This window comes from Silene latifolia, chromosome 1 (genome assembly GCF_048544455.1).
Source record: "Silene latifolia isolate original U9 population chromosome 1, ASM4854445v1, whole genome shotgun sequence".
Lineage (NCBI taxonomy): Eukaryota > Viridiplantae > Streptophyta > Magnoliopsida > Caryophyllales > Caryophyllaceae > Silene > Silene latifolia.
Genome location: NC_133526.1, coordinates 189,449,573 through 189,470,196, shown reverse-complemented (window position 1 = coordinate 189,470,196; position 20,624 = coordinate 189,449,573).

Genomic DNA, 20,624 nt, shown 5'->3' with positions numbered 1-20,624 from the left:
ACTGAGGATGACCAAGACCCAGATTCAATTGAGATACCTCCCTACGTAGCCAAAGAAATACTACAGGAAGGGGAAGGAGGACCAGTAATAGAGAACACCGAACCCATCAATGTAGGAACCGAACTAGAACCCCAAGAACTTAAGATAGGGACTACCTTGAGCTCTACCGAAAGGGCCGATTTCATAGACCTCCTACACGAGTTCAAAGACGTCTTCGCTTGGTCCTACAAAGACATGCCAGGGATCGACAGGGATATCGCCGAACATAGAATCCCAATTAAGCCAGGCTTCAAGCCCGTGAAACAGAAGCTTCGTCGAAAGAGAACAGAATGGGCTCTCAAGATTAAGGAAGAAGTCGATAAGCAATTCAAAGCCGGGTTCATCAAAGTTTCCGAGTATTCTGACTGGGTAGCTAACATAGTACCTGTACCCAAAAAGGATGGGAGAATCCGTGTTTGTGTTGCTTTTAGGGACTTAAACAAAGCAAGTCCTAAAGATGACTTTCCTCTACCACATATTGACATATTGGTGGACAATACCGCAGACCACGCGTTACTATCTGTAATACTCCGTATTTATATGTCTTGGGGTACTCTATCGAGTAGCCCTTACTCTGTCGAGTATGGGCAAGTTGCGAAGTAAAATAGTTTCTGACCTGTTGGGTACTCGATCGAGTAGCTGGGGTACTCGATCGAGTAAGGGGGTACTCGATCGAGTGCCTTGGGTACTCGATCGAGTGTCCGGTTTTACGGGGGAGTTTTCTCGGGTTTTGTTAATTACGCGATTATGGTATTTAAACATATTCGTCATTGTTTTAAATCACTTTTTACAAAACCTAAAACCTGTTTAAGAGAGAAAGCAACTAGTTCTTCTTCCTAATCGCGTTCTTGACAATTCCCGGAGTTCAGACGGTCAGTTCGTATCGTAGTTCGTGTCGTTGGATTCCTTGCGTCGAGGGTAAGCTTTTAATATAATTTCTATAATGTTTTGTTAAGATTGGTGAAACCCTAATTTAGGAATTGGGGGTTTTGGTGTGTAGTTTGTGATGTGTAGTGTTTATGTCTTTGTATGATAGGAGGAGAATTCGTAGAGGAGCCGTTTTGATACGATTGTAGATACCGTCTGCGTGTTGTGCTTTCCAGGTAGGATTTCCTACTCAGTATTAGTCCCATAATGGGATATTGGTGATGTGCTGTAGTTAGTTGTTTGATATGATGATTGTGATTGTGATTGTGATTGTGATTGTGATTGGTTGTCTATGGCTCTCGAGATGCGTTCTCGACTGAGTGGGGTCACTTGCGGGAGTGACTTCACGCCCTAGTTTCGCCCTTCGTGGAACCCGCCACGGAAGGGGATGTGCACATTAATGGGACAGGGTTATCGCTCGTACGATGAGCGGGGCTTAGGTGGGAACGCAGCGGTCCCCACTAGCGTGGCCGGTCCAGGTGGACGATAAGTATTGAGATGATGGGAGTTGGTGGTGTGTGTGTGTGTGTGATTCAAAGGTGTCTGTTTGCCTTATTATTGTTATCTATATTGATTGTGTAATTAGTACGACCCGGTGTTGTTTTGTAAACTGCGGTGATCCATTCGGGGATGGTGAGCAGATATTGAACAGGTATAGAGATGAGTACTGGGATAGCTGGGATGGCCACGACATGACGATAGAGTCTTCCGCTGTAGTTTAGCATTTATTTACATTTCAGTTGAGAACAGTTAGTTTGGAATAATGTATCGTACTTTGGTTTGGTTTTGAGGATTGTATTTATTCATTAAACTATTTATAATAAACGTTGTTTCTGTTTTGTCTATTTGATTATCATACCTCGGGCGACCGAGATGGTGATGTCTTCATACCTGAGTGGTCCTGGTAAGGCACTTGGAGTATGGGGGTGTTACAAATGGTATCAGAGCGACGATCCTGAAACCTGTAACCAATGAACTTAATGAACATAGGGAGTCAATTAAAATGAACCCGGGTAAAAGTTGTAGGAGCTAGTGCAAAGGCTTGGGAGACGTCCTAAAGTCGCGGGGGTCGCCCTACAACTTTGAACCGGTCACATGGGGAAAGTGTTTGTCGAGTCATCTGTGTGTTTGATTAACTTGTGCAACAAAGTGATGAAGTGTGTTGATTGGTTGGTGTTGAAGTAGGAAGTTGAGAATGTGAAAGAAAAGTAATAAATGTGTGGACTTGATGTTGGAATAGCATGTTGGATGTTTACAATGTGGCTTTAATAGCATGATGAATTGATCTTGTTGATAGTAGAATAGATGCGTAGCATATTTATTATGATATCATGTGATTTTATAAGGTTAGCATGTTAGCATATGACGTAATATGCGGGTAGCTCTTACGTACTAGTGATACTCGATCGAGTTGGGTGACTCGATCGGGTGGGTTTTTGCGATTTTGATTCCGAATCGCGTTTTGGGAACACTCGATCGAGTAACTAGGGGTACTCGATCGAGTAGAAAAATCACTCGATCGAGTAGCCTAGATACTCGATCGAGTGGGTTAGAGATCAGAAAGTCTGTTTGGTTCCGGAGTTTGGGTACTCGATCGAGTACATGGGGGCACTCGATCGAGTAGCCCGTCACTCGATCGAGTGGGTTTGGATACTCGATCGAGTAGGTTCTGGGCAGCGTGTTTTCGTGTTTTGAAGTTTAGTACGTATGTTCATATCTACCCTTTCTTATATATGTATAGTTTCAAGATGCCGCCAAAGAGAAATGCTTTGTACGCGAGAGCTGAGCTTATGACCATGGATGACATCGTAAAGATGTTAGAACACCAAGATGCTCTTCTACCGAGACCTTAAAGAAAGTGAATGAGGACAAGAATAAGGATAAGGAGAAGGAGGTTGACCATGCTAAAGTCAGCCTCTATATTGCGAGGTTTAACCCGAAGAAGTACAAGGGAGTTGAGGAGCCTAACCTTCTTGATAGTTGGTGAGGGAGATAGAGAACATACTAGATTTAGTTCACCGTCCGATGAGATGAGAGTGGATCAGGCTGCATTCTATCTGAGGGAGGCAGCTGGCAAGTGGTGGGATTCAGTGAAAGTGAGTGCCAAGGAGATATATACCAACCAAGGGTTACCTGCTATACCTTGGGAGGAGTTTCGTAGGGCTGTGAGGAAGGAGTTCGTACCAGAACATGTGAGGAGTAAGTTGAGAGAGGAGTTCGACAAGTTTAAGATGACTCTTTGAGATGTCCGTGGCTGAGTACTACAGGCGAGTTCAATGAGAAATCTAGATATGCTGAGGATATGGGTTTGAGTGAGGAGAATCTGGCTTTGAGGTTTGAGAGAGGGCTAACCACGAAAATTATGGATAAGTTACCCGTGGGAGTCCTTACTTATGTAAAGGAAGCGTATGAGAGGGTTGGGAGAGCTGAGAGACTAGTGGAGATGGCTCAGGAGAGGTCAGGTGGAGAGAAGAGGAAGTCTGAGAGCGAGGGTGGTGGCCAATCTAATTTCAAGAAAGGCAACCACAATCAATCTAAGGGATTTTCTTCTGGTCCGGTTTAGTCTTTGGGACTCCCTTTGGGCGAGGCCGAGGGAGTGTGAGTAATAGTTGGGGAGTGATCTGCTTTGGTTGTGGTGGTGTAGGCCACAAGAGACATGAGTGCACGAGTGCACCGGATCTGTTCGAGAGACCCGCACGAGCTTTGCGAGCAAATGCACCCGGGATCATGGCCAAACCGGGAGGTCGAGCTACCAGTGGGAGGCAACCGCAAACGGCGGTAATTCTTATCAGAAGACACCGATGAACAACAACAACAACAACAATCAAGGGTCGGGTGCTAAGGCGACCGCATCGGCCAAGATCTTGTCCGGGGAGGTGGGCGGAAGACCGATGGCAAGTTGTTCATGATGGACAAGAAGGCGGTGAGGAAGATGTGCATGTTATCACCGGTACATTCCTTGTTAATGGTATTCCTACGTTTGTTTTGTTTGATTCGGGGGCTTCTCGGTCGTTTGTGTCTTGAGTCATGTAAAACATTGGGTTTGAGAGTATATGAGTCTCTGTTAGTGAGCGAGTTTTCATACCTTCAGGTGAGTCCGTATCGTGTGGGAGGTTGTTTAGAGATGTATCTTTGATAGTTGGGCAAGTCGATTTCCCCGTAGACTTGCTAGAGTTTCCTTTTAATGGTTTTGAGATGATAGTTGGGATGGATTGGTTAGGAAAGTATAAAGCTAAGATAGACTGTCATCAAAAGAAGGTGTCCTTAAGGGGTCCAAAGGGTGTAAGTGTGTCTTATCGTGGGTTTCTAGTCAAACCCAAAGTTAAGTTGATTGCAAATTTACTTTGAAGTCGTATCGAGGAAGGGATGTCCTTTGATCTTATGCCATGTGAGAGATGACCGGATAGAAAGTCCAGCAGTTGATGAGATACCGGTGGTGGGAGAGTTTGCGAGATGTTTTCCGGGAGGAGATTCCGGGTTGCCACCGAAGAGGGAGATAGATTTCACCGTTGAGTTGAAGCCGGGGACGGGGCCAATCTCTAAGGCACCGTACCGTATGGGTCCTAAGGAGATGGAGGAGCTTAGGAAGCAATTGGATGATTTGATAGAGAAGGGATACATTAGACCAAGTGTATCGCCTTGGGGAGCACCAGATTACGTTCGTGAAGAAGAAAGATGGGAGTTTGAGGCTATGCATAGATTACAGGGAGCCGAACCGTGTGACGATAAAGAACAAGTATCCTTTGCCAAGGATAGATGACCTGTTTGATCAGTTGAGCGGTGCAACAATCTTTTCTAAGATTGATTTGAGGTCGGGGTATCATCAGGTGAAGATTAGAGAGGTGGACATACCAAAGACAGCTTTCACGTCAAGGTATGGCCATTATGAGTATGTGGTGATGCCGTTTGGGTTGTCTAATGCGCCGGCGGTGTTTATGGATTTGATGAATAGGATCTTGAGGCGTTCTTGGACCAGTTTGTAGTGGTGTTTATCGATGATATCTTGGTCTACTCTAAGACTAAGGAGGAGCATGAGGAGCATCTGAGGATCGTGTTGCAGACTTTGAGGGATCACGAGTTGTATGCTAAGCTGTCCAAGTGTGAGTTCGGTTAGAGAAAGTTGCTTTTAAGGGCATGTAATCTCTAAAGATGGGGTAGCTGTGGATCCGGCAAAGATTGAGGTGTGACAAAGTAGGAAGCAGAAGAATGTTCTTTGAGGTTAGGAGTTTCTTGGGTTTAGCTGGATACTACAGACGGTTCGTGAAAGATTTCTCCAAGATAGCTAGACCGATGACGGCGTTGATGAGGAAAGAGAAAAGGTTTCGTTGGGATGAGAGTTGTGAGACGGCGTTCCAAACCTTAAAGGAGCGTTTGACCACGCTCTGTCCTAGCATTACTGAAGGGAGCGAGAATTTGGAGGTTTATACAGATGCCTCGAAGAATGGGTTGGGATGTGTGTTGATGCAGAATGGTAAAGTGATCGCCTATGCTTCTAGGCAGCTGAAGCCTTATGAGGAGAACTACCCTACTCATGATCTGGAGTTGGGTGCAGTGGTGTTTGCTCTCAAGATTTGGAGACATTACCTTTATGGAGCAATCTTTAAGGTATTTTCTGATCACAAGAGTCTCAAGTACATCTTCACGCAGAAGGAGTTGAACATGAGACAGAGGAGGTGGATGGAGCTGATTGGTGATTACGACATGGAAATCATCTACCATGAAGGGAAGGCCAATGTTGTTGCTGATGCTTTGAGTAGAAAGAGTGTACATTCCTTGTGTACACTCTATCTTTGATGAGGTGAGGATGAGGTAGCGAGCTTTGGGATTCATATGATGCGAAAGGAGATGCTATGGGTGATATGACAAAGACATATGGAGTTTTATGATGATATTCGGGATAAGCAGGCTTTGGATCCTAAGATAGTGGAGTGGAGAGCTGGAGTAGAGAAAGGGACAGTGTCCCGGTTTTCCATTCATACAGATGGTAGCTTGAGGTTTGATGGTAGGTGGTGTGTTCCTAACGATGAGGAGTTGAAAAAGACGATCATGACAGAAGCGCATTGCACACCATATTCAGTTCATCCAGGTGGAGACAAGCTATACAAAGATTTGAAGAAAACGTTTTGGTGGCCTGGGATGAAGAAGGAGACAGCTGAGTTTGTGTCCCGTTGTTTGACATGCCAGAGAGTTAAAGGGGAACAATGACGACCACAAGGTAAGATTCAGTCTTTAGAGGTGCCTGAGTGGAAGTGGGAATCCATTTCCATGGATTTCATTGTGGGTTCGCCTAAGAGTCAACAAGGTAACAACATGATTTGGGTGATAGTGGATCGTCTGACCAAGTCAGCTCACTTTGTTCCAATGAAAGATACATGGACTAAGGCACAATCGGCTATGGCCCATCGAAAGAACGTCTTTGAAGTTGCATGGAGTCCCTAAGGACATAGTGTCCGACAGAGATGCGAGGTTTATATCGAGGTTTTGGAAGGAGTTGCGGGAATCGTTGGGAACGACTTTGAAGATGAGTACGACATTTCATTCTGCGACGGATGGGCGGGATCGAGAGAACAATCAAGACTCTTAAGGATATGTTGCGAGCTTGTGTGATGGATTTTGGTGGTAGCTGGGAGCAGAGGTTGAACTTGATAGAGTTTTCTTACAACAACAGCTATCACACCAGTATTGGTATGGCACCGTTTGAGGCTTTGTATGGGAGGAGATGCAGGAGTCCAATCTGTTGGGACGATAGTGCTGAGGCAGTGGTTTTAGGACCAGAGATGGTGCATGAGATGGTGGAACAGTTAAGATGATTAGGGAACGGATGAGAGCGACCCGGGATCGACAGAAGAGTTATGCAGATCTACATCGTCGGGACATAGAGTTTCAGGTTGGGGACAAGGTTCTTCTGAAAGTGTCTCCGATGCGTGGGGTTATGAGGTTTGGGAAGAAAGGCAAGCTAAGTCAGAAGTTTATAGGGCCTTATGAGATCTTAGAGCGAGTTGGGGAAGTTGCTTATCGTTTGGCTTTACCAGCTGCGTTGGAGAGAGTGCATAATGTGTTTCATGTATCACAGCTGCGGAAGTATGTGAGTGACCCGTCACATGTGTTGGAGGCAGAGAACTTAGAGCTTGATGAGTCTTTATCATACCTTGAGGTGCCTAAGCAGATCCTAGACCGAAAGGTTAGAAAGACTAGGAGTGGTGAGACAGTTTTGCTTAAGATCCTTTGGTCTAACCACGAGACTGAGGAAGCTACATGGGAGGCAGAGGATATCATGAAAGAGCGTTACCCTTTCCTTTTTGATCAGGTATGTATGGTTACGGGGACGTAACCTTGTTTCTTTTAGGGGGGTAGGAGATGATCGCGAGAGTTTTTAAGAGTTTTATACACCTTTTATATGTTGTGTCGGTATGTTTGTCGGGATAAGTTGGGTTAGTATCATGCTTTACGTTGTGTTTTGTTTGACCTTCGAGTTGGGAGCCTTATGGGAGTACCTTTGTTTAGTAGTGGTTTGAACTTCGGGGACGAAGTTCCTTTTAAGGAGGGAAGACTGTAATACTCCGTATTTATATGTCTTGGGGTACTCTATCGAGTAGCCCTTACTCTGTCGAGTATGGGCAAGTTGCGAAGTAAAATAGTTTCTGACCTGTTGGGTACTCGATCGAGTAGCTGGGGTACTCGATCGAGTAAGGGGGTACTCGATCGAGTGCCTTGGGTACTCGATCGAGTGTCCGGTTTTACGGGGGAGTTTTCTCGGGTTTTGTTAATTACGCGATTAAGGTATTTAAACATATTCGTCATTGTTTTAAATCACTTTTTACAAAACCTAAAACCTGTTTAAGAGAGAAAGCAACTAGTTCTTCTTCCTAATCGCGTTCTTGAAAATTCCGAGTTCGACGGTCAGTTCGTATCGTAGTTCGTGTCGTTGGATTCCTTGCGTCGAGGGTAAGCTTTTAATATAATTTCTATAATGTTTTGTTAAGATTGGTGAAACCCTAATTTAGGAATTGGGGGTTTTGGTGTGTAGTTTGTGATGTGTAGTCTTTATGTGCTGTATGATAGGAGGAGAATTCGTAGAGGAGCCGTTTTGATACACAAATGTAGATACCGTCTGCTTGTTGTGCTTTCCAGCGGGATTTCCTACTCGATATTAGTCCCATAATGGGATATTGGTGATGTCTTTGTAGTTAGTTGTTTGATATGATGATTGTGATTGTGATTGTGATTGTGATTGGTTGTCTATGGATCTCGAGATGCGTTCTCGGCTGAGTGGGGTCACTTGCGGGAGTGACTTCACGCCCTAGTTTCGCCTTTCGTGGAACCCGCCACGGAAGGGGATGTGCACATTAATGGGACAGGGTTATCGCTCGTACGATGAGCGGGGCTTAGGTGGGAACGGCGCGGTCCCCCATCGCAGGGTCGGTCCAAAGTGGACGATCGGTATTGAGATGATGGGAGTTGGTGGTGTGTGTGTGTGTGTGACAGTTCGGTTCTGTTTGCCTTATTATTGTTATCTATATTGATTGTGTGATTAGTCCTGACCCCGGTGTTGTTTTGTAAACTGCGGTGATCCATTCGGGGATGGTGAGCGATATTGAACAGTATAGAGATGAGTACGGGATAGGCCGGGATGGCCACGACATGACGATAGAGTCTTCCGCTGTAGTTTAGCATTTATTTACATTTCAGTTGAGAACAGTTAGTTTGGAATAATGTATCGTACTTTGGTTTGGTTTTGAGGATTGTATTTATTCATTAAACTATTTATAATAAACGTTGTTTCTGTTTTGTCTATTTGATTATCATACCTCGGGCGACCGAGATGGTGATGTCTTCATACCTGAGTGGTCCTGGTAAGGCACTTGGAGTATGGGGGTGTTACACTATCCTTCATGGATGGGTTTGCGGGTTATAACTAAATCAAGATGGCCATAAAAGACATGCATAAGACCGCCTTTCTCACTCAATGGGGAACCTATTGCTATACGTCATGCCGTTTGGGTTAATCAACGCCGGAGCTACATATTAACGCACCGCAACCACACTCCTACATGACATGATGCACAAAGAAGTTGAGGTATATGTAGACGACATGATTGTCAAGTCCAAGGATAGAGAGGAGCACATTGCAAACCTTCGCAAATTTTTCTCCGGGCTACGGAAATACAACATGAGGCTCAATCCTCAGAAGTGCGCATTCGGAGTAACATCTGGCAAGCTCCTGGGATATGTCGTTAGCCAACAAGGTATAGAAATAGACCCTTCCAAAATCAAGGTTCTGATCGAAATGCCACAACCTCAAACAGAAAAAGAAGTCGGAGGATTCCTGGGGAAAGTGCAGTATATAAGTCGATTCATATCGAAGCTCACCATGATTTGTGAACCTATCTTCAAGAAGCTCAAGAAAACGGATCACACCATGTGGGATGATGACTGTCATAAGGCATTTGATCGAATTAAGGAGATATTAGCTAAACCACCAGTACTCATGCCACCTCAACGAGATCAACCTCTTGGTTTATATCTCACAGTAACTGAAACAGCCATGGGTGCCATGCTAGCTCAAACCATAGGAAAGGAAGAAAGGGCTATCTAATACCTTAGTGAGAAGTTCTTGGAGTACGAGTGCAAATACTCACAACTCGAAAAGACATGCCTTGCTCTTGTGTGAGCAACAAAGAAACTACGACATTACATGCTTAGCTACTCCGTCAAAATATACTCTAAAATGGATCCAGTCAAATACCTCTTCGAAAAACCCGTCCTCAACGGACGCCTAGCAAGATGGACTTTGATGCTCTCAGAGTTCGACCTCAAATACGTGCCTCTGAAAGTTATAAAAGTGCGCGCCGTTGCCGAATTCTTTGCAGAAAATCCCATCAATGATGCACAAACAATAGATACTTGGTCATTTCCAGACGAGGATATACTCCAAACCGATGTAGACTCCTGTGACCTTTATTTTGATGGAGCATCAAACTTAAGAGGATTTGGAATAGGAGTGTTGCTCATTTCTCCTGAAGGTGAGCATACACCAATCTCTGTCAAACTCGACTTTGAGGTGACAAACAATGCTGCAGAATACGAAGCTTGTCTCATTGGACTACAAGCGGCAGTGAGTTTAGGCATTAAAAACCTCCGAGTACATGGGGATTCATCCCTGATCATTAACCAAGTTACGGGATCTTGGAAAATCCGAAGCGAAAGCCTAGCACCATATCAAGCCAGAATACACCAAGTGGCCTAATTCTTTGATCACGTGACCTATCTGCACCTACCTCGGGAAGAAAATCAATTTGCGGATGCTCTTGCAAAACTCGCATCTTTGATTAATATGTCAGATGACATGGTGGAAATGCCTTTATGTATCGAGCGACGGTCAGAGCCAGCTTATGTTCACCAAATCACCGATGAAGAGGAAATCACACAGGAACCATGGTTCCAAGCAATCCTAAATTTCAATCTCAACGGTACCTATCCACCAGATATGGACAAAAGGGGAGAACGTGCTATACGCCTACTAGCTTCCCAATACGTTCACATGCAAAGAGAGTTATACAAAAGAACATCTCTTGGTGTAATCCTACGTTGTCTCGATCATTCACAGGCACAGAAAGTGATGGAAGAAGTTCATGATGGAGAATGCGGTCCTCACATGAGTGGGCCCATGATGGCCAAGAAGATCACACGTTTGGGGTATTATTGGACCACAATGGAATCCGATTGCATCAAGTATGTGAGACATTGCCACAACTGCCAAATCTTCAGGAATGTACAACACGTCCCTTCTTCATTGCTTTATACGATGACATCTCCTTGGCCATTTTCTGCCTGGGGAATTGATATAGTCGGGAAGATAACCCCAGCCGGAACAGGAGGTCACTGTTTCATCCTAGTAGCAATCGACTATTTCACCAAATGGGTAGAACCGGCTTCCTACACTAGTCTCACGGCTAAAAACGTGGCAAAGTTCATACAGAACAACATCATCTGTCGATACGGTTGCCCATATGAGATCATTACTGATAATGGATCACATTTCCAAGCTGAGACTGAGAAATTGGCTGGCCAAGTACAAAATTAGGCATCACCACTCTTCGCCATATAGACCACAGACTAATGGCGCGGTAGAGGCAGCAAATAAGAGTTGTCACAATTCTCAAGAAAATGATTGACAACTATCGAGATTGGCCAAGCAAGATACCCTTCGCTTTGTGGGGATATCGCACATCTGTTAGGACGCCCAATGGGGCCACACCTTTCTATTTGACCTACGGCATGGAGGCTGTACAACCAGTCGAGTTAGAAATACCATCATTGCGTATCTTACTCGAAAGTCAAATTCCAGAAGCCGATTGGAAGAGGGATAGATATGAAGAACTCATCCTCCTGGATGAACGTAGGCTACGCGCCTTGCATAATGTCCAAACATATCAAGCACATATCAAACGAGCTTTCAACAAAAGGGTTAAGCCAAGAAACATCAAGGAAGGAGACTTAGTACTCAAATCGGTTAGAGCTCTTTTACCTGTCGATCCACGGGGAAAATTCAAACCCAATTGGGCCGGGCCATTTCTAGTCAAGTCCATACTTCCAGGGGGTGCGGTTAGAATCACAGACCTAGATGGGAATGAATTTTCCAACCCAACAAACCTTGACCAACTAAAGCGGTATTATGCCTAGAATAGGAACAAAAACGCGCCTCGCATAACCTTACGTGTCGCTCTTGTGGCACTAAATAAACGACCCCTGGCCAAGCTGAAATAAGCTAATGTCACTCTGCTCTTGCATTTTGACAATTTTGTCATCCTCATATCATCAAATAAACTAAAATTGCATCTTAAGAGTAAGTAAAAAGCTCATGCTTATTTTCTAAAGTTCATTACAAGCTCTTGCTTAGAACAATTATTCTTTTACATTTACTCAAACTACGCGCAAGGGTTTGATTTCATTTTTGTTTTAGCAGGAATTTCCTGAATGGATCCGGCTTTATTACAGAATAATTTGGGTATCTAGTTCTATAAACTTGGAAAAGTATAATGAGTGAATTATAGGAAAAGACTAAGTAAGAAGAATATCGCTTGTATTATGTAAATAGGCTGAGTACAAATTTGCGTATATAATTGAATATTCAAGGGATAATAAGAGATAGATTGTAAAAATAACTAAGGGATTAAATCATGGATCATAATCCATTTACAAATGCTATTTATAGTTCTCTAAATATTAACATTGCAACGATCTCTACCTCTCTCCCAATTGTAGGAGCTGTTACCGGATTAATAGGGCATACTCCCTATTAATCCGCTTGACTTATTCTACTCTTAACCAATCTTCAACTCTTTCTCCTTTATCCGTCTTGATTCATGGACGATTTAGTCTTATAATTGGATTTGGTCTTCCTTGAGAATAGGACATGATTATTCATTCCCAACAACTGCATTTATTGTTTATCTTCTTAATCCAGCCTGCTTTAATACTCTGCCAGGCTATTCTGCACTTGCCATCAGGCTTCTCTTCCAGGATTTAGTAGCCTCCTTGCTATAATATTCTTCAACAGCTAAATAGTAGTTAGATTTATCCGGTCTCTGGATGCCTTAGTCAGCCTAGTTGGGTCAGGCCAGGTAAGAGTCAGGCCAGGCTAAACTGGGCCTAACAATTTTCTTAATGAATACGTAGGCAATCCTTCACGGGATACAACCCATTATTTTCAAAATGTAAATAGAAGGACATTTGCATTGCATTTGGAATTCGACAAGAATAATAAATAGAAAAATCACAACGGTTCCATAACCAATTAACCTTTTTTATTTCATTCATTTTCTAATAATAATACGTCACAAAATAAAATCATAAAAAAAAAATAGGCTAGGATTCTAAAAACCTCACCTTCTTATTACAATAATAATAATAGTAAATAATAATAAAGACTTGGGCTATTCCTCCATCTTCCCTTTGCCCTTGTCATTCTTGTCATATTTCTTGTCACGACCTCGAGCCGGATGCTCTTGCGCCACTTCGGACCTAATCACCAACGGTCTTTCTCGAGGCCTAGCCTTCCCATTCTTGCCAATCACTTTGTCCACGACAGGAGTGGTCTTCGGTTTCTTCGAAGGATGAACAACTCGAAACCCGGCTTCTTACTCTCCCTCAGTCAGATGCTTCTCTTTCTCCTTTTCCACCTCGCGCACCTTGTAGTCAACAGGCTCGCGCTTCCTCAATCTCTCGCGCTCTTCCGGAGTAGTAGCTTTCCTCCATCGCAGATAGGAATCCGACGCCCATAAGGCACTAACAGAAGAGTTCAAGAACCATACATTTATTTGAGCCCATTTAATGGCCCACTCCCTTCGGCTCTCGGTAGTAAGCGCCACGGCAGTCTGCGGGACGGTGTCAAGCTTCGGGATTGTCTGCTTTAGTCCAACCTGTCTCATCAGCCTTTCCGGGAAAATGCATACCATGAATTCCAAACCGGGAATACGCACAGATCGAGTAGGATCCAAGGAAGACACTCCAGTGACATATTTGAGGTGCCACCACGGTACAATCCACCTAATCAAGGGGCCATCATCACTCTTCAATTTATTCTCCCAATAGTTGCAGACTCGAGTAAAGTCCACCATGTAAAGCCTAGTCCTCATTGCGATCGAACGAGCATGATAAGAAGGAACATGAACTGCGGGCTCGATCAATCGAAGACGCTCCATAAGCCAGACCTACCAAAAGCGGGTATTAGAACAAGAAAAAAAAAACCCGAACAAAAAAAAAAAACCGAAAAAAAGAGACAAAAAAAAGAAAAATGTTCCTTTACCTGCAAGATAACGGGACCTTCCAAGTACGGTAGGTCGCGATTGGCTTTCCTATTGTCCAAGCCCAAAAGGATCTCTCCTAAGCATAAACAAGTCGGGCTCCTGCGTAGCTCCATTTGCTCAACTAGGCCCAGGAGACAGGGATCACCTCTCAAGTCTTCATCAACATGCCCTTGAAGGACATATACATGCAACAAACAAAATCCGAATGCCCTTCGCCTAGCAACATAAGAAACGGTAGGGTCGGCCCTGTTAATGAATCGGTCAATGAAGTCCAATATTCGCACTCCTTTCGAGGTCACTAAACGGTCCACCTCGAGCCTTGTCAATCCAAGCAAGTCTCTAAATTTGCTCTTATACCCTTGTGAAGTAGAAGGAATGACAGGCAAGTGTTCTGGGTCCCACCCACCGATCGCAGCAATTTCTTCAAGAAATTGGCAAATGTCGCCTCCGGGGAACCCAAAAACATGATAATTCGGTTCCCAATAATCAAGACAAGCATCTAAGAATGGTTTGATAAACTTGATAAGCTTCAAGCTCAACAATGACCCAAGATTATAGGCGCCCATGTCGTGCTTCTCCATGTTGGAAAATTCATTGGTCCACTCTTTTAGGCGGATCTCCAAAGTATTAATGATGAGTGATTATATTGAGAGTTTTATGTAATAAGACGAAGAAGAGACGGAAGAATTGTGTGAATAAAACCTCTATCAACGTCTCTATTTATACTAAACTCTGTTTCCTAAAATCTGCCAGAACAGACACGCCTGGGAACAGGCGCAGCACTTGCTGCACCTCTTCAAAGGGACGCAGCTCCTGCTGCGCTTCTTCCTCAGCAAGGTTTCTGTGATTTTCCGCGTTGGATCTTTTCTAAATTCCTTGGCAAATAATTCCCTATTCCTACGGGTTATTATTTTGGTAAATACGTGAAAATTGCCATATTTCGCGTTTCCTAATCTCGCGGGCACGCATTTCGAGACAATATCAGCATTTCCGTCATTTTAACACACTTGTGTATTTTCATTTTAGGAAATAATTTTCTTTTTTTAATGTAATTTATTTCAAAATATATATATACTTCTTTGTAATCATTTCATTTCTAACTTATAGGTTTTTATTTTTTTCATTTTTTTAGGGGTAACCCTCCCTACCGTCCGGTCATTTTTGGCAATTTTTTTGCATTTTGACGCTTTCTTTTGCATTTTTTGCACTTTTTATTCTTTCGTTTTGCGCTAATTTGGGCCATATGTATATACAAATGTATGTTTTGCGTAATTTCTATGTAAATTTCGGCAGCATGACGGCATAAACCGTCATCTACCAAACCTGTTCAAAGCTAACCTGCAGATACAAGCAACGCAACCCAGCAGCAAAGGCACTCAGGCCATCATATATACATCCAAAAAAGGGAAATGTACAAACAAACTGGGGGCTCGAGCCCCAAGAAAAGTCCAAAAGGTCCAAAATGTAGGTCCAAAAATGTACAAATGTGCAAAACAAACAACAAAACAAAACTACTGCCGGTAACCCTCTAGCTCCGCAACTCTTGCCGCGAGAGCAGCAACCTCGGCGTCACGAACCTCGAGCTCCCTCAACAAGCGAGTTGTCTCCTCCCGAGATTGGGACAACTCTTGCTCTAGCTCGCGATCTCCCTGCAAACAACAAAATTGGCTCATGTCAATCTTTTCAAGCAATTACAAGAAAAATTGGAAAATCAAGTTCAAAAATGAAATAGGCGAAAGGTTCATACCTGACGACCTCGACCGCCGACAAGTGCCTCGACGGCAGTAGCTCGCAGCCAGTTGGCCACCCTCCATAACGCCACAAACCGAGGCGGCGCAACCTGCATTTTCAAAAAGAGATTCTCAATAATTGAATAAAATTCAATCAGATGTGTTCTTACACAAAAATCATGCAAATTAGAGGCTCACCCTCCGAATTAGATGCTGCCAATCGTCCAGGCCAGCATCCGTCACAGCCACGTCAAAGTCACGCAGCTCGGAGATCGTCGTCCTCCCGGTCGTGTCAGTGTACTCAAGGGTCTCGGGGTACTCTGGGGGCTCGATGCCTGCCGCCTCGACCTCCTGCAAAGTCAAATGTTTCTCGTTAATCGATGATCTTTTATCGTATTCTCAAAATCAAGGATAAAGAAGGATAAAGCACTTACCACAACCTGCCAGTACGCCAACCTCCCGTAGAGGAACGCTGAGTAGTCCTCACCAGGAAGAAGGAGGGCGTCACCACCAACGCCCGCCAAGTCAGCCTCCCTCTCAGCCTCAGAAGGCTCCCTGAACATCGTCCTAGGAGGATCGATGGGAACCGTCAAGACATCCGGGGAGCACTGACGAGCCAAGCGCTCGCCCAAGTACCACACAGGACCCATCGACGTCCTCAACAGCAGTTGGCTCGAGCTCCTAGGTCGAAGGACCTCAGCCACGAAAGGAGGCGCTCCAGCGTACTCCGCCCAAGGCCTGGGCACCCACTGGGACAAGACAAATAGGAAATCATTCTTATGATCGGTTAAAAGTAATAAAGAAGCAAAACGAATATAAGTGAGATGCTCACGCTGTCCAGCTGAAGAGCATTCACATCCCGCCGGTAAACACCGTGAGAGGAACGCTTGCTCCTCATCCGACACATCACCCAATCCCTCACGACGGGATAGGCCTTCTCCAGCGGCTCCGTCCTCTTGGGCGAGAGGCTCAGAAAGTAGGAGTACACCCACGCCTGCGAAGCAAGATAGTTAATAACGATCTTTCGTAATTTGATAAGGAAAAGAATTGATTTTAGTCTAAATGAAGGTTCATACCTCCAACAGCAGTCCAGGGCCGACCGTGCCAGGAGAAGTCCCTTCTCCATCAACTCCGGACGAACCATGGCCCTCATGAAGCGGGTGAGGACCGCAAAACCAGCAGTGACCCAGTCCCAACGCCCTAGGGAGCTCAGGTCAGAAAGGAAGGGAAGAAGCTTCGTCGACAGCCTCTCTCCCTTGTCTCCGACTATGATAAATTACATAATTTTGGCTGCCTCTGTTATCCGTGGCTCAGACCATATACAAAACATAAATTAGAAAATCGCTCAATTGCAGTATTTTCGTTGGATATTCAACCACTCAAAGTGCTTACCATTGTCTCGATCCCAAAACACATAAAATTTATACTTCAAGACATGTTAAATTTATTGATGACGAATATCCATTTCGACAATCTAATAAGCACTATTCGTCTCACACCCATTCCGACGATTGGTGCTCCCTTAATATACCCCTTCTTCCTCATCCAGAGACCACTTCACCACAACCCACCACCACTCCCTCAACTCGCATCACCAAAACCATCACTATCGTATACTCTAGGCGCCCTTCGACTCAACCACCACCCTCCATCGAACCCCCTTCCTCTACCTTGTCGCTTACTGATCCGCCATCCTCCATGTCTACTCCACCCTCTGATCACGTCTCTTCCGCTGCCACACCCACCCCTCCACCTATCACACGTGCATCTCGTACAAACAACCCACCACCTAATAAAACTTTAACCACAAGACTAGATAACAATATTCGCAAACCCAATCCTCGTTATGCTAACCTTGCCCACGCCTCTTTGTCTATTGACAACCTTCCCAACACCGTCAAACAAGCACTCATTATTCCTCATTGGAGACAAGCTATGCAGGACGAGTTTGATACACTTGAACGTAACTCGACCTGGACTCTTGTCCCACGCACTTCAGCCCAAAATATTATCAGCTGCAAGTGGGTTTTTCGCAATAAATATAACCCGGATGACACTCTCAAACAACACAAGGCTCGCCTTGTTGCGAAGGGATTCCATCAAAGACCCGGCATTGACTATAATGAAACCTTTAGTCCCGTCATAAAACCTACAACCGTTCGACTCATTCTATCCTTGGCCGTCACTCAGTCATGGTCAATAAGACAATTAGACGTCAACAATGCCTTCTTACAAGGCACCCTCAATGACGATGTATTTATGACTCAACCACCCGGCTTCGTTGAACAAACGAAACCAGATTATGTTTGTAAACTCAACAAAGCGATATATGGCTTAAAACAGGCTCCTCGAGCTTGGTACACTTAACTAAAAACCTATCTCATTACTTATGGTTTTAACCAATCCATTTCTGACTCGTCTTTATTTATTTTGCGTACTAAAACAACCTACATATATATGCTTATTTATGTCGATGATATAATAATTACCGGACCACATCCCACACAACTTCATCATTTTATTTCTCAATTATCAAAACGCTTCTCGCTAAAAGACCTTGGACCTTTATCATATTTCTTGGGCATCGAAGTCACACCGAATGTCCTTGGTTTACATCTCAACCAATCCAAATACATTTACGACCTTTTAACCAAATACAAAATGATTGAAGCTAAACCGAACACTACACCTATGGCTACCTCACCCGCACTCACTCGTGAAGACCACAACCCAATTCAAGACCACGCTACATATCGAGCTATCATAGGGAGCTTACAATATCTATCCCTCACAAGACCCGACATTGCCTTTGCTATAAATCGACTTGCCCAATTCCTTTACCATCCAACAGCCACACATTGGACTGCCTTAAAACGTCTATTGCGCTACTTGCAAGGCACTCAAAACATTAGTATTCAATTGTATCGCAACTCACCTTCTTGTCTTCATGCTTATTGCGATTGTTTAGGTATTTTTACCCAAGTCGATTAATTAGGGTCAATGTAGTCTTACTCATTGGTTGGATGTTCGATTGTTCGTATGTCAATAAGTAAATAGAAAAATAAAGTGTGTAATGTAAATTAACACGTGAGATTTGGTGACGCAGAAAACCCAATGTGGGAACAACCGCGGGAGGGACGGTACCCTGCCAAGTATTGCACTATATGAATAGGAGGATGATTACAATTATAGCATGAAGCTAATCCTGCTGGCCCCTGATGTCAGGCCTGCAAAATCTTGACCGAACGTAGATTATATGTCGTGATGTGGTCTTGAATATGGATGTATGAATACGGGATGTTGAATGAATCCCTTCTTGATTTGATCCTTTTGGCTATTTATAGGGTAAGAACCCTAGATATGTCCTACCTCGAATATGGAAAGGTAATATAATTTCCATAAAGACTCTTTCCAAACCCGGACTCCCTTCCCAATTCTCCCTGATCTCCCTAACTTCTCCCTGATACCTCTTTCCTTAATCCGGACACCTTCTACGATGGGCTCCTGATCTCTCTTGAGCCCGCTTCCCCTTTCTCCAATCCGCGGGCTTCCTTCCTCCTTATCACTTCTTCCATAGCCCTTATTTTATTAAGTGGACCTTCTTTGTTGTGCTATTTTTAGCCCAAACAGCGATGCAGATCACGCGGGCGACAAAGATAATTACCTCTTGACGTCAGGCTACATTGTTTATCTCGGTCGAAATCCAATCTCCTGGTCTTCCAAAAAACAGCATGGACTTGCCCTCTCAACCACAGAAGCTGAATTTCGCGCCATTGCCACTGTTACGACTGAGACCTTATGGCTTCAAAATCTCCTCGATGAACTTCACATCGCTGTCACCAAACCTCCGGCTATCTTCTGTGACAACATTTCCGCTACCCTATATGCCAAAAACCCAGTCTTTCACTCCCAGATGAAACATATGGCGCTATCTTTCCACTTTGTCAAGGAACAACTCCAAAAAGGTCACATTCGCATTCAACATATCGCAAGCAAGGACCAACTGGATGATATTCTCACCAAGCCCCTTCACAAGGATCATCATTTAGACTTACGCAACAAGATTGGTCTTACCCATAGGACGTCCATCTTGCGGGAGCGTATCAACCAACGTACCACACAAGCAATCAATATATCTCCATATCATTCTTTATCTATAAACAAAGGGAATTGATCTAGTATATATTGTAAATTAGGCAATCTTATATTTGCATATCTTTGTATATAGCATATTAGTCCTCCTTATAATCCTATAAATACCTCACATGTTTCATTGTAATATACAACAATTTACCCTACAATCTACATTCTTATAGTAATTCCTCTTTATCACGATCATTATGCTCAGCCTCCTTTCGAATGATTCCCCTCTGCTTTATTCAAAATCATGGTCATCTCGTCACCATCTTCCCTTAGCTTCTCGAGATCAACGTCGTTCAACAGTTTAACCACGCCAATAGCCGCATCATCCGTTTTTATAAACTTCTTAAACTCTTCAACAATATCCTTGATAACATCATATCGCTCGCTATCAGGGCAATTTTCTTGTAATGAGAAACCTCTTCAGCATCAACTTCTTCATCGTTGGCTTCTTGATTGCACTTCTTCTTCAACACATCAACCACAATGTCGAAAACTTCCTTATCCTCTTTCCACAACTTCTTCAAAACACGACGTCTATCATTTTCACAACAATTTCAGCCACCTCTTCTTTTTTCATAAGTTTCCTCATTTCTTCACTCTCGATCAACTCATTAAAATTATTCACCCAATTCGCCGTTTCTCTTGTCATCACATGGAGCCTCTCCTTACCTTCCATCACTTTTGCATCGATGTCGAGCTTTCTAGAACACAAAGTTCTAAGCTCTTTCTGCAAATTAGTCATGTTATCATCATGACTCTTGATAAACTTCACATACTCGATTATTCTATCGACAACCAAAGACTTAACCGGCCCAGCTACGGCTTTTAGAGGATCTAATACCGCACCCGACTATCTTTCTCCCAACACACCCACTATATGTTTACTTAGTATGATTTAAAATATGGATAAAAATAAAAGTTTGGATAAAAATTAAATGACAGGGTCGTTAGTTTTTATAGATTAGAAATAAGCAGG